Raw genomic sequence first — 11,144 nt, 5'->3', positions numbered from 1 at the left:
TCATAGCAAGAATCAACAAATGGGATCATATCAAATTAAAAAGCTTCTGCACAACAAAGGAAATCCCCAACAGAATGAAGAGACGACAAAATGGTAAAAATACTTGACCAGCCATTTCTCAAAGGACTAATATCTAGAATATATAAAGAACTCAAAAGAAAATTAGACTCCCTAATTCAAAGACCCAATCAAAAAATGGGCCAGCAAAATTAATAAACATTTTTCAGATGATGAAGTACAAGTTGCCAATGAACATATGAAAAATTGTTCAATATCACTGACCATTCAACAATGCAAATGAAAACAACACTGAGGTTCCATTTTACTTCATAAGGAATGGTTAGCATCAAGAAATCAACCAATAATAAATGCTGGTGAGGAAATGCTGGGGAACACTTCTAAATTGTTGGTTGAAGCGTAATCTGGTACAACCACTATGGAAATCAGTATGGAGATTCTTCACAAAACTAAAAATAGAAATTCTACTTGACCCAGCTATTCCCCTTCAAGGTATCTTGAGTCAAAGACATTATTCTACAATGATGTAGCACACCCATGTTTATAGCAGCACAATTCATAATAGTTAAATCTTGGAAGCAGCCCATGTGTCCATCAGCAGATGAATGGATAAAGAAAATATGGCATTTATGCACAATGGAGCACTAATCTGTCATAAATAAAGAGAAACTCACTTTTAGGAAAATGGATGCACCTTGGGATTATAATGTTAAGAGAAGTAAATCAGACACATGGTAGGAGAAAAAGTAGAGAAAAAAATTATTCTACACTTGATCTTAGCCAAAAGGCTGAGAAACGATGAAAAAATTATATTACTCTAGAATGGATAATATATCTAAAAGTGTACCTTGATTTAATACAATTGTCTTATGTGGCTTTTGCCTATTATTCTGCTTGTTAATATGCATGTGTGATAATTTTATTTGTTTATTTATTCACTGATTGATTGATGGATTGACTGATTGGTTGATTTTGGTACCCAGAATCAAATGCAGGACCTTGTGCTTGCCATGCACATGATGTGCCACTGAGCTATAACCCTGGCCCCAATAATTAAATTTATAAAGACTTATAAAATGAATAAATGAATTTTCTGCTGGAAAAAAATAGAAGTGGAGGGGAAGGGGAAAAAATTGAGAAGTGTTATGTACATGTACCAATTCCTCAAAATGAATGTAATCATTATGTACTGCAAGCATGAATTAATAAAAGTTAAAATTTGAAAAAAAGAAAAGAAAATTCAAACTCTGAGTGGGAGTAACTACATATAATTCATAAATTGAAAAAGTACTTACATTTAGTATAAAGCCTCTATAACATTACAAAAAAGCAACCTAATAAAAGTTGGCAAAATTTTGACCAGACACCATATAAACATGAATATGCAAATGCTAATAAGTTAATAGTTTTGAGTACCTTCTCATACATACCATTAGAATATAAAAAAATCTTTGTTAGATATCTTTGTATACTCATTGGTGGCAGGTATGTAAAGGGGTATCACCCACAACTTGGAAATTGTTTAGCAGACTACAGACACACACAGACACATGCAAAACAGTTAAACATACAGTATATCTACCTACAGACTGGAATCCCTACTTAGGTCTTTAGCCAGAATAAATAAAAATTTTATCCACAAAAGTTCTTGTACAAGAATATTCATAGCAGATTCATTCATAACAGTCAGAGGTTGAAACAACTCAAATGCCTATTGGTGATGAGTAGATAGATCTAGGGGTATAGCCCACTGCCTGAGTACCTTGCCTACCATGAGCACGGCCTTGGTTTGAATCCCAGCACTGCAAAATAAATGATGAAAGAATAAATAAATTGTAGTACATTCATACAATGAAATCCTTCTCAGTAAAATAATAATACACACAAAAACTTGCATAAATCTCATACAGATATCTTTGAGCAAAAGAAGCCAGACACAAAGAAGTCCATAATATATCATTCACTTTATATGAAGTCATATGACTAGCAAAATAAATCTAAGGTGAAATCTAAGTAGCTCTTTCCTATGTCAATTAGATCATTGAGTAGAAGAAGGCACAAGAACACTTCATGAAGTGAGATAAGGGTTCTATTTCTTGATTGGTGTGGTGATTATAATGTTATATAAGTTTACGAAAACAACAAATTGTAAACATAAGATGTATTCAATAAAGGCATGCTGTGAATAAATAGAAACTATGAATAGATCAATAACAAGAATATTAATTAAATCAGTAACAAAAAGTCTCCTATCAAAGAAAATCTCAGAACCTGATAGTGGCACTAATGAATTCTACCAAACACCTAAAAAATTAATAACCAATCTTGAACTTTTCAAAAAAAAAACTAAAGAGCTGGAAGTACTTCCAAACTCATTTTATGAAATCAGCATTAATCCATACCAAAGCCAGCCAAGATGCATAAAAAACATTTAATAAAACTCAACATCTTTTCATAATAAAAAAAAAATCCTCTTAGCAAACTATAGAAAAAATGTACCTCAATGTAATAATGGCCATATATGACAAGCCCACTCAGAATATCATATGAAACAATGGGAAGTTAAAATATTTTTCTCTAAGATCAGGGACACATAAAGGATGCCCAATATCACCACTTCTATTCAGTGTAGCTCTGAACGTGCTAATCAGAGCAATTAAGCATGAAAAAATAATAAAAGACATACAAGTCAGAAAGGAATGAATAAAATTGTCTCTATTTTCTGGCAACATTATCTTATTATATAGAAAATCATAAGATGTCACAAAAAAACTTAGAACTAATAAACAAAGTCAGTGAACTTGGAGGATGTAAAATCAACATACAAAGATTAGTTGTATTTCTCTACATTAACAATGAACTATCCAAAAAAGAAATTAAATTAAATTCCATTTATAATAGTGTCAAAAGGTATAATCTGCTTAGGAATAAATTTAGCTAAGGAGGTGAAATGACTGTACATTGAAAATTAGAACATGTTGATTGAAGAAGACACAAATAAATGGAATTATGTCCTGTGTTCATAGATCAGAAGAAACAACATTATCAAAATAGTTATACTACACAAAGTGGTCTACAGAATCCATGTAACTCCTTCAAAAATTATAAGGACATTTTACAGAGAAACTGAAAAAATTCTAAAATTTGGATGGAACCACAAGAGACATCAAGTAGTTAATGCTATTTTCAACAACAAAAAATAAAGGTGGAGGCATCAGACTTCTAATCACAAATTGTAATACAAAGATATAGCAATCAAAGCAACATGGTACTATCTTAAAACAGACATAAATGCCATCAGAATGAAATTTTAAAACCAGAATTTCATATATACAGCTAATTAATCTTTGAAGAAGTCACCAAGAATACGCAACAGGGAAAGAACAGTCTCATTAATTGGTGTTTTGAAAACTTCATCTGCAAAAAGTGAAATATCCACCTGCAAAAATGTGAAATTGGATCCTTAACTTTCAGCATATAAAAAATAAATCCAAAGTGGTTGGAAGACTGAAATGTAAGACCTAAAACTGCAAAACTCCTAGAAGAAAATATAAGGGGACACTTCCATGACATTGATTTTTTTTGTATAACACCAAAAGAACTGACAACAAAAACAAGAAGTGGGACTACAAAAAACTAAAGAGTTTGTGCCCAGCAAAAGAAAAAATCAACAAAATGAAAAAGCAAACCATACAATAGGAAAAAAATTGAAAACCATATAACCCTAAAAGGGTTAATATCCAAAATATATTAAAAATGCATACAATTCAATAGCAAAAAAATCTAATTTAAAAGTTAGCAAATGACATGGTAGAAATTTTTCCTATAAAGGCTTACGTACAAATAGCCAACAAGTGTATATCAAAGTTCTCAAGATCACTGATAATTAGAGAAAAAAATCAAATCCACAGTAAGATATCATCTTATGCTGTACTTGTTAGTATGGCAAAGTCAAAAGATAACAAATGTTGGCAAGGATATGGAGAAAGGAGAACCTTCATTCACTGGTGTGGGGATGGAAACTGGTATAGCCATTACAGAACACAGCATAAAAACTCCTCAAAAAATAAATACTAGAGCTACCCTGACTATCCACTATTCAGTATATGTTCAAAAGCAATGAAATAAGTATGTCAAAAAAACACCTGCACTTCCATATTCATTGCACCATTATTTTTAACAGTGAAGACATGCAATCATCCTAAGTGTCTCTTGATGGGGATGACTTGATAAAGAAAATGAGAGGTGAGTATGTGTGTGCACACTCATACAATAGAATATTATTCAATCTTAAAAAGGAAGGAAGTCCCATCACTTGTAACAACATGGATGAATCTGAAAGATATAATACTAAGTGAAATAAGGCAAAGAAAGACAAATGCCACATTAGTTTACTTACATGTGGAATCTAAAAAGTTGAATTCACAGAAAGAGTAAAAGGTATGTTACCACAGATTCTGTATTTCCAGTTTTAAAGTAAATAAAGTTTCTAGATCCAAAGTTCAGCATAATGACTATACCTGATAAAACTAAAGAATACTATATAATATACTTAATATTTACTAAGAGTACACTTTAAGTGTCTTCACACACACAAATGTAATTATGTAAGGTATTAGATATGTAAATTAACTTGATTGAAGTAATTATTTTATGATATATACATATATCAAAACATAAAGTTGTACACTTTAAAATATGCAATTTTTATTTGTCAATAATTCTTCAATAAATCTATCAATCAATATTATAATCTATATTCAAATATTTTACAATCATATTTTTATTCAACTTTCTCTCAATATAACACCAATATTTGCAAGGTACTATCAGGAAAAAATATTCTGCATCATTTTGTCAGCAAGGAAAGAAAAAAATTCTTTAATCTTGGATTTTAATGGTGTTTCTTTTTTTTTTTTTTCCGGTACCGGGGATCGAATTCATGACCTTGCGCTTGCCAGGCAGGTGCTGTGCCGCTGAGCTAAATCCCCAGCCCAATCTTGGATTTTGAAAAAAAACAGGTAATCCTTTATTCTAGTAACAAACACTGTTTGCCCTTGCCATTATAGCTTATGTATACTTGCTGCCAAACTGCAGGCACTCAAAGGTGGGGCTTTGAGGAGGTTATGGGATCTGGAGGTGTGGTATTCACCAGTGATTAGTCCACTGATGAGTTTATGGCTAAATGTGATGTTGGGAGGTGAAGCTTGGTCAGAAGAGGTGAGTCACTGGGGATTTGGCCTGGAAGGGTATATCTCCCTCCTTTCTCCCTTGATCTCTCCCTGACTCCCACTACCCTGCTATGGACTGTTTCTAGTTTGCTATGCTGCCTTGCCTTGGAGCCAACTGACTATGAACTGAGACTTTTACAAATGGTGAGCCAAAATATACCCTTCCTCCTTCAAGTTGTGAGTGATGGGTATTGTGTCAATAATGAGAGAAGCAACTAAGACGATTGCAAAGATCACACTCCCTAGTGTACTATAAAGCAACATTTGTTATTTGTATACCTTTCTTAGTAAAGATAATATAATGTCTTCAGAAAATCTATCATTCAGCCCCCCAAAATAAACATGTTTTGTGATTACAAAAATTTTACATAATACTTACACTTGAAACAGATTTCTATTAAGGTTTATATTCTTCTTGGATGCATTACTGCTTAGTAGTAGATAGTTGATTTTAGGGGAGAAATTCTGTCCAGGAAACTTCTGCTTCAGTGGTTGCTAAAGATTTGTTTTAGAATACTTTCACCATCTGAAATTCTGTCTGAGGGGTGGGGAGAAGTTTTGGCTGTCATGTTTGCTTCTTTATCTCAAGTTTATGCAGAATTAGATTATTTCTATGGCAGACATAATTTGCTTAACAGGTAACATAATTTTGCTTTTTTCAGGAGAATCTTCTAAAAGAAGCAGATGCATACTTTGTCAGTATTTTTCATAAAATCTTTGTAAAAATATCTTTTCAATCAAGGGGCTTCCAAAAAGGAACAAGTATTGTTGAACACCCTTTGATCAAATTCCAATCATCTGTACCTCTTTTACATGGAAGATCTTACCTTTATTTGAGATATTGGCTCTGGCTTGTGCCTAGATGTTTTCCCAAAGCCTCAAGCAGTCATAGGTGTGGTTTTCAGAGGTGACTGGATCTACACTGTGTGATGCTGGGATCAAAGTTGTGATAGTGGGATTGGTTCACGGTGCCGTGCCAGGATTAAGGCTGTTCTACCTGGGTATGAGTGCTACCCACCATTAGGATGTAGGATACAAGGGACAGAAAGAGGATATCTGCTTATCACTTGCTGTTTGTTTTTTTGCTTCTTCACTGCTTTGCTGTCTTCCTGCTTTTTACCTACCATGAAATATTTCTCCCCTGTGATGCCCCTCTGCCGTGCCACCCTGTCTTGGAGTCAGCCAACTATAAACTCAAACTTCTACCAACTGTCGGTTACAATAAACCTTTCCTGCTTTAACTTTTGGTGTCAGGTATTTTGTGTCAGTAACAAGAAAAGTAACTAAAGCAAAATCCAAAGGATTAAACACCTTTCATTTCATAAATATTCACTGAGCATCACCTGTACAAGGCTTGAGGCAGGGATAACTATCATACCTGTTCTCAAAAGATCACACTCCAATAATGAGATATTGTAAAATCATAAATATCAGGTTAAATTATATAATATTGCACTTTTTGTAGGAAAAATTTTTAAATTTCTTCCTTTTCCAGACTTTGGAATATTTACATCCACATAATAGGATATCTCAGAGATGGGACACAGTTCTAAACACAGACTTCATTTATGTTTCCTATACACCTCATACAAATACTCTGAGGGCAATTTTATACAATCTTTTTAATACACAAGGGTTTTCACTGTGACCCATAAAATGAGATCAAATTTAATTTTTCACTTTTGGTTTCATACAGGCTCTCAAAAAGTTTTGGATTTCAGAGCATTTAGGATTTTTGGATTAAAATGTTCAATCTGCATCATATTTGGCTAAGTGTATGTGAAGCAACCAATTGGGTGACTTGTAATTCAGATGCATTGATGGTTTATATTAGAGTGATAGTAATGAAATGGAGAGAATTGGATTCTACGGAGTTCCTTAAGGCACTAAACAATTTTGAAGCAATCTATTGGAATAGAAAATGAGCCTCACTGTACCTTTAAATTGTCATTTATACATTAAATAAAACAACGTTCCCTGGTCATTCAGCTGTTTGAGTTAGGGCTGAAGCTCTGGGACATGCTTAAAGGCACATAGAACATGACAAAATCAGGTCTTGAGCACAAACTCATGCTCAGATTGTGTATAAAGGATAACAGCCAGTGATTAATTCTATAAAAAGCAGTTGAATGAGCAGACATATACAATGTGAGCCTCAGTCAATCAGCATAATTTATTGACTATGCAGAAAATGAGAATCCCACAAAATAGCATCTAGTGTACAAAAAAATAAACACCATCTCAATATGTATGATGTACTCAATGAATAAATTCTAAATATCGATAGATGCTATTGAACCTAGAACTTGGCTCTGCAAAAATCACCAAGGGCAATTCAAGTAAGGGTATGCTGACTGAGTTTGATAGGGCAATTTCTAATTATTGCAATGGGAACATGGGGAAAGTCAGTAACCATGGGTGTAAATAAAGGAAGCATAATGATTCTTACTCCTAGCAGGTCTTCTGATTTCTCTCATAATTCATCTCCTAAAATGATATTTTGTTTCTTTTAGGACCTGTATATGGCCATCACAAATAAAAAAGCAATCGCCCTTTGAGACTAACCTGACTGAAGAGGAGAATCTAAAAATGTCAGCTTATAAGGGTTTTATCTTCTGAAGGAGGTATGTGCACAATTTATCTCATGAGCTTCAAATCACAGGCTGGCCTGGCTGAGTATGCTCTGTCAGCCCTCCAGAATTCCTACCACCTTGAAATGGCTAGCTGACAGTCTTTCTGCTTAGCTTAAAGATCACCATCTAGCTTCCTGTTTTCCATCTCCATCCTTGCTTGAATGCTACCAGCCTCCCATCTGTTGTCTACCATCTTTACCACTGCCCATTTCTGAATTCGAATCAACTTTCTTATCGTGGTCTACTGTTCTTCAGGACACAGCACTGGACATCCTTGAAGAAAACCTTCAACTAGTAGTTCTAAATTCTGAGTGTGTATCAGAATCACTTATAAAAAGTGGAGCTTTTTATAAGTAGAGGCATTAGTCTGATTTTGTGTTAAATTCTCTGGGAGAAGGTCCCAGGAATATATATTTTACGAACCAGTGTTTTACCATTCCTGAAAATGATTTATCTTAGAGGACTCAGATTCCCAGAACAGGAAGCAGGTCAGCATGTTGACCTTTATGTTCCTCTCAAGAAAAATTTACTATTTCCTAGACTATAACACTGAATTAGAGTAATGTTGCCAATACTAATTTTCCAGTTATAATAGCTATAATTTATTGAGCAATTAGTATGCATTAGTCACTATGGAAAGTATTTTTCCTAATTTTTAATTTATTTTCAGCAATCTCATAAGGTTTTTTTTGTTTTGTTTTGTTTTGTGTTTTTTTCTGTTCCTTTTTTTGACGCAAGTTCTCACTATGCAGGTCAGGCTGGCCTTGAGCTCACTTTGTAGCCCAGGCTGGCCTCAAACTCACAGTGATTCTCCTGCCTCAGCCTCCCATATGCTGGGGTTACAGGCGTGCGCCACCACTCCTGGAACATAAAGGTTTACATAGATTAATTAGACAGGAAATGTGACAGGCGTTAAACAGTTTTCCCAAGAGGAAGTGCCCAAGTTAAGACGTGAAATCACATCTTGTTGGTGACAAAATCCATGCTGCTAGCCACATAGCCACCATTCTTATCATAAGCGTGAAATACAGCTAAGAAGCAAGTAAAGATCCCCCACTTTCTGTGCTGGATTCTTTGAGCTCAGTACAAAGTATTCCATGGTGATGGCCAGACATCTCCTTGGAATTAGTAAATGAATTACATCTGATAAGATCTGCACTAACTGCTCACAAAGGAAGATTGGATCTCACTGGTAAGTCTCATGAAAATGGCTACGATAATGAACCCGAGGCAAAATCAAAACTGTTTTGTACATCTTGGCTGTTTTTAGGTTATTTCTCTGCTACAATTCCAGCTAAAATCTCAGCTAGTTCCACTATTTTGCTGTGACAACATTACTTACTGGAAAAATTCCACAGCAGACTTGAGATTGCCAATAATGCAAGTGAATCTGCTGGCAGCAGCAGTGGTCCCTTGGTGCTCTTGTCTTCCTGAGCAGTGCAGTTCCCATTCCCATTCTCCGCCCCCTCTGTAAGCAGGATTCTCTGCTCACTAGCACAACCAGATACTTTTGTTCAAGCCCATAAAAAATGGAATTAACACCAAAAGTTGCCCTCTACTTCGTCGCTATTAAACGAGCGTGATAATAGCAAAGTGCTTTCCTGTTTAGAAGTTGATGTGTCTGTGGTACAGTTCTAAGAAGCAGACAAGAAACCAAAAAAAGTAATTGATGTGATTCTCTTCGTGTTATTAATATTTGTATCACAAGTTCTATTTCTAGCACTTTTACCATAGACAAATAACACACTAGCTTTGTTCCTACTATACAAAAGGAAGCTATAAGGTGAGGTAATGTAAAGTTTGCTCATTATAAAAGCTCTATTCAAATGCAGGCACTATTAATTGTTCGAAGATTCCTCAATATGAAAATGAAATACTTGCTAATGTTCTTATTTTTAAATGCAAAACTGCATTTGAGAAATAACCTATGTACAGTGTTTGTACTATATACTTAAGGGAATGCCTGTTTTGTATTTCCTTTCTCGTTGTGCATAAACTATATTTCATTTTTATATTGTATTACATAGTATTATAACTTTGATAAAGCACATAATGAACATTAACAGTCAATAGAAATGATTTACCCTTATCTACCTATCTCTGGAAATCAGATTATGGCTCAGTGCTTCCTGAGCAATCACATCTTAATGTAAGGAGCAAAGCTACAACAAATGTAATGTGTTTGTTCAGGGACAAAATGGCCCCTTGCAAATATTACAGGCTTCTCTTTGTTTTTTGTCACATCTTGTGGGGCTGGGATTCCCAGCCCACCCTTGAACTTTCCCAAGCTCATCTCTCTCTCTCTCTCTCTCTCTCTCTCTCTCTGTCTCTGACATAGAAAGAGGAAGAGGAGTCAGAACATGGTTCAAAGCAAAAGTAAGTTTATTTGCATAAGGAAGCAGCACAAAGCCACTACAAAGAGAGGGGGGTCCTAGAACTGGGTAACCAGTGAATATGGGGCAACAGTTCTGTTTCATGGGGCAGAGCCCTGGGGACACCTTCCTCTGAGAGCAGCTGCACCTGACTGGGTGATCAGTTTTTTTCTAGAGATTTGGTTTTTGTGGGCTCATTGGGGAACTTGGGCAAGTGTGGCAACCTGCACAAAGAAAAACTAGGGTAGACAGCATTGTCTGCACAGAGTAAGAAGCAAAATTATGGACTGCCTACTTCTGGGGTAAAGTCACAAAGCTGCGTGCAGTTTCAGATTATTATAGAAGCTATCTTTCTCCTACTTTTTAAAGGGCCTATGTGACTATTTTGACCCAACTTAGGGGTCCCACCTTTCCCTACATTTTGGATTGCCTTCATGATCTAGGTTCCACAAGTACACAGACATATTGGAATAATTTTACAATGGCAAAGTGACAACTGTCTGACTAGACAAATAAAGCATACATGAGTTTCTTTTGTCATATCTAGGGATACAAACATGAGAGTGCAATTTTTTTAATCTTTCAATAGCATCTAGGTACAGAGGCTGAGACATTCCAGTTGTTTCTATGCACAGTGAGGCAGCAGAGAAAGATGTGATCTCACATACTTTTCCTCTCTCAGGAATCCATTCTCTGATTGCCCTCTTCCTGCCCCCTTACTGTATATGGATGGACATTATTTTTGCAAACCAAGTCAAGCTTTAAATAAATTCCCACAAATGTCATACATAGCAACTCTGCCTATGTATTTAGTCTAAAGTTTGAAAAACAATTGTTTCAAATGAAGTTTTTTCTCTTTGTCTTCAGAGTCCATCTCATGACCATATCAG

This window comes from Chinchilla lanigera, unplaced genomic scaffold (assembly GCF_000276665.1).
Source record: "Chinchilla lanigera isolate Chin_1 unplaced genomic scaffold, ChiLan1.0 scaffold00102, whole genome shotgun sequence".
Classification (NCBI taxonomy): Eukaryota; Metazoa; Chordata; class Mammalia; order Rodentia; family Chinchillidae; genus Chinchilla; species Chinchilla lanigera.
Note: the sequence above shows the minus strand (reverse complement) of the source record.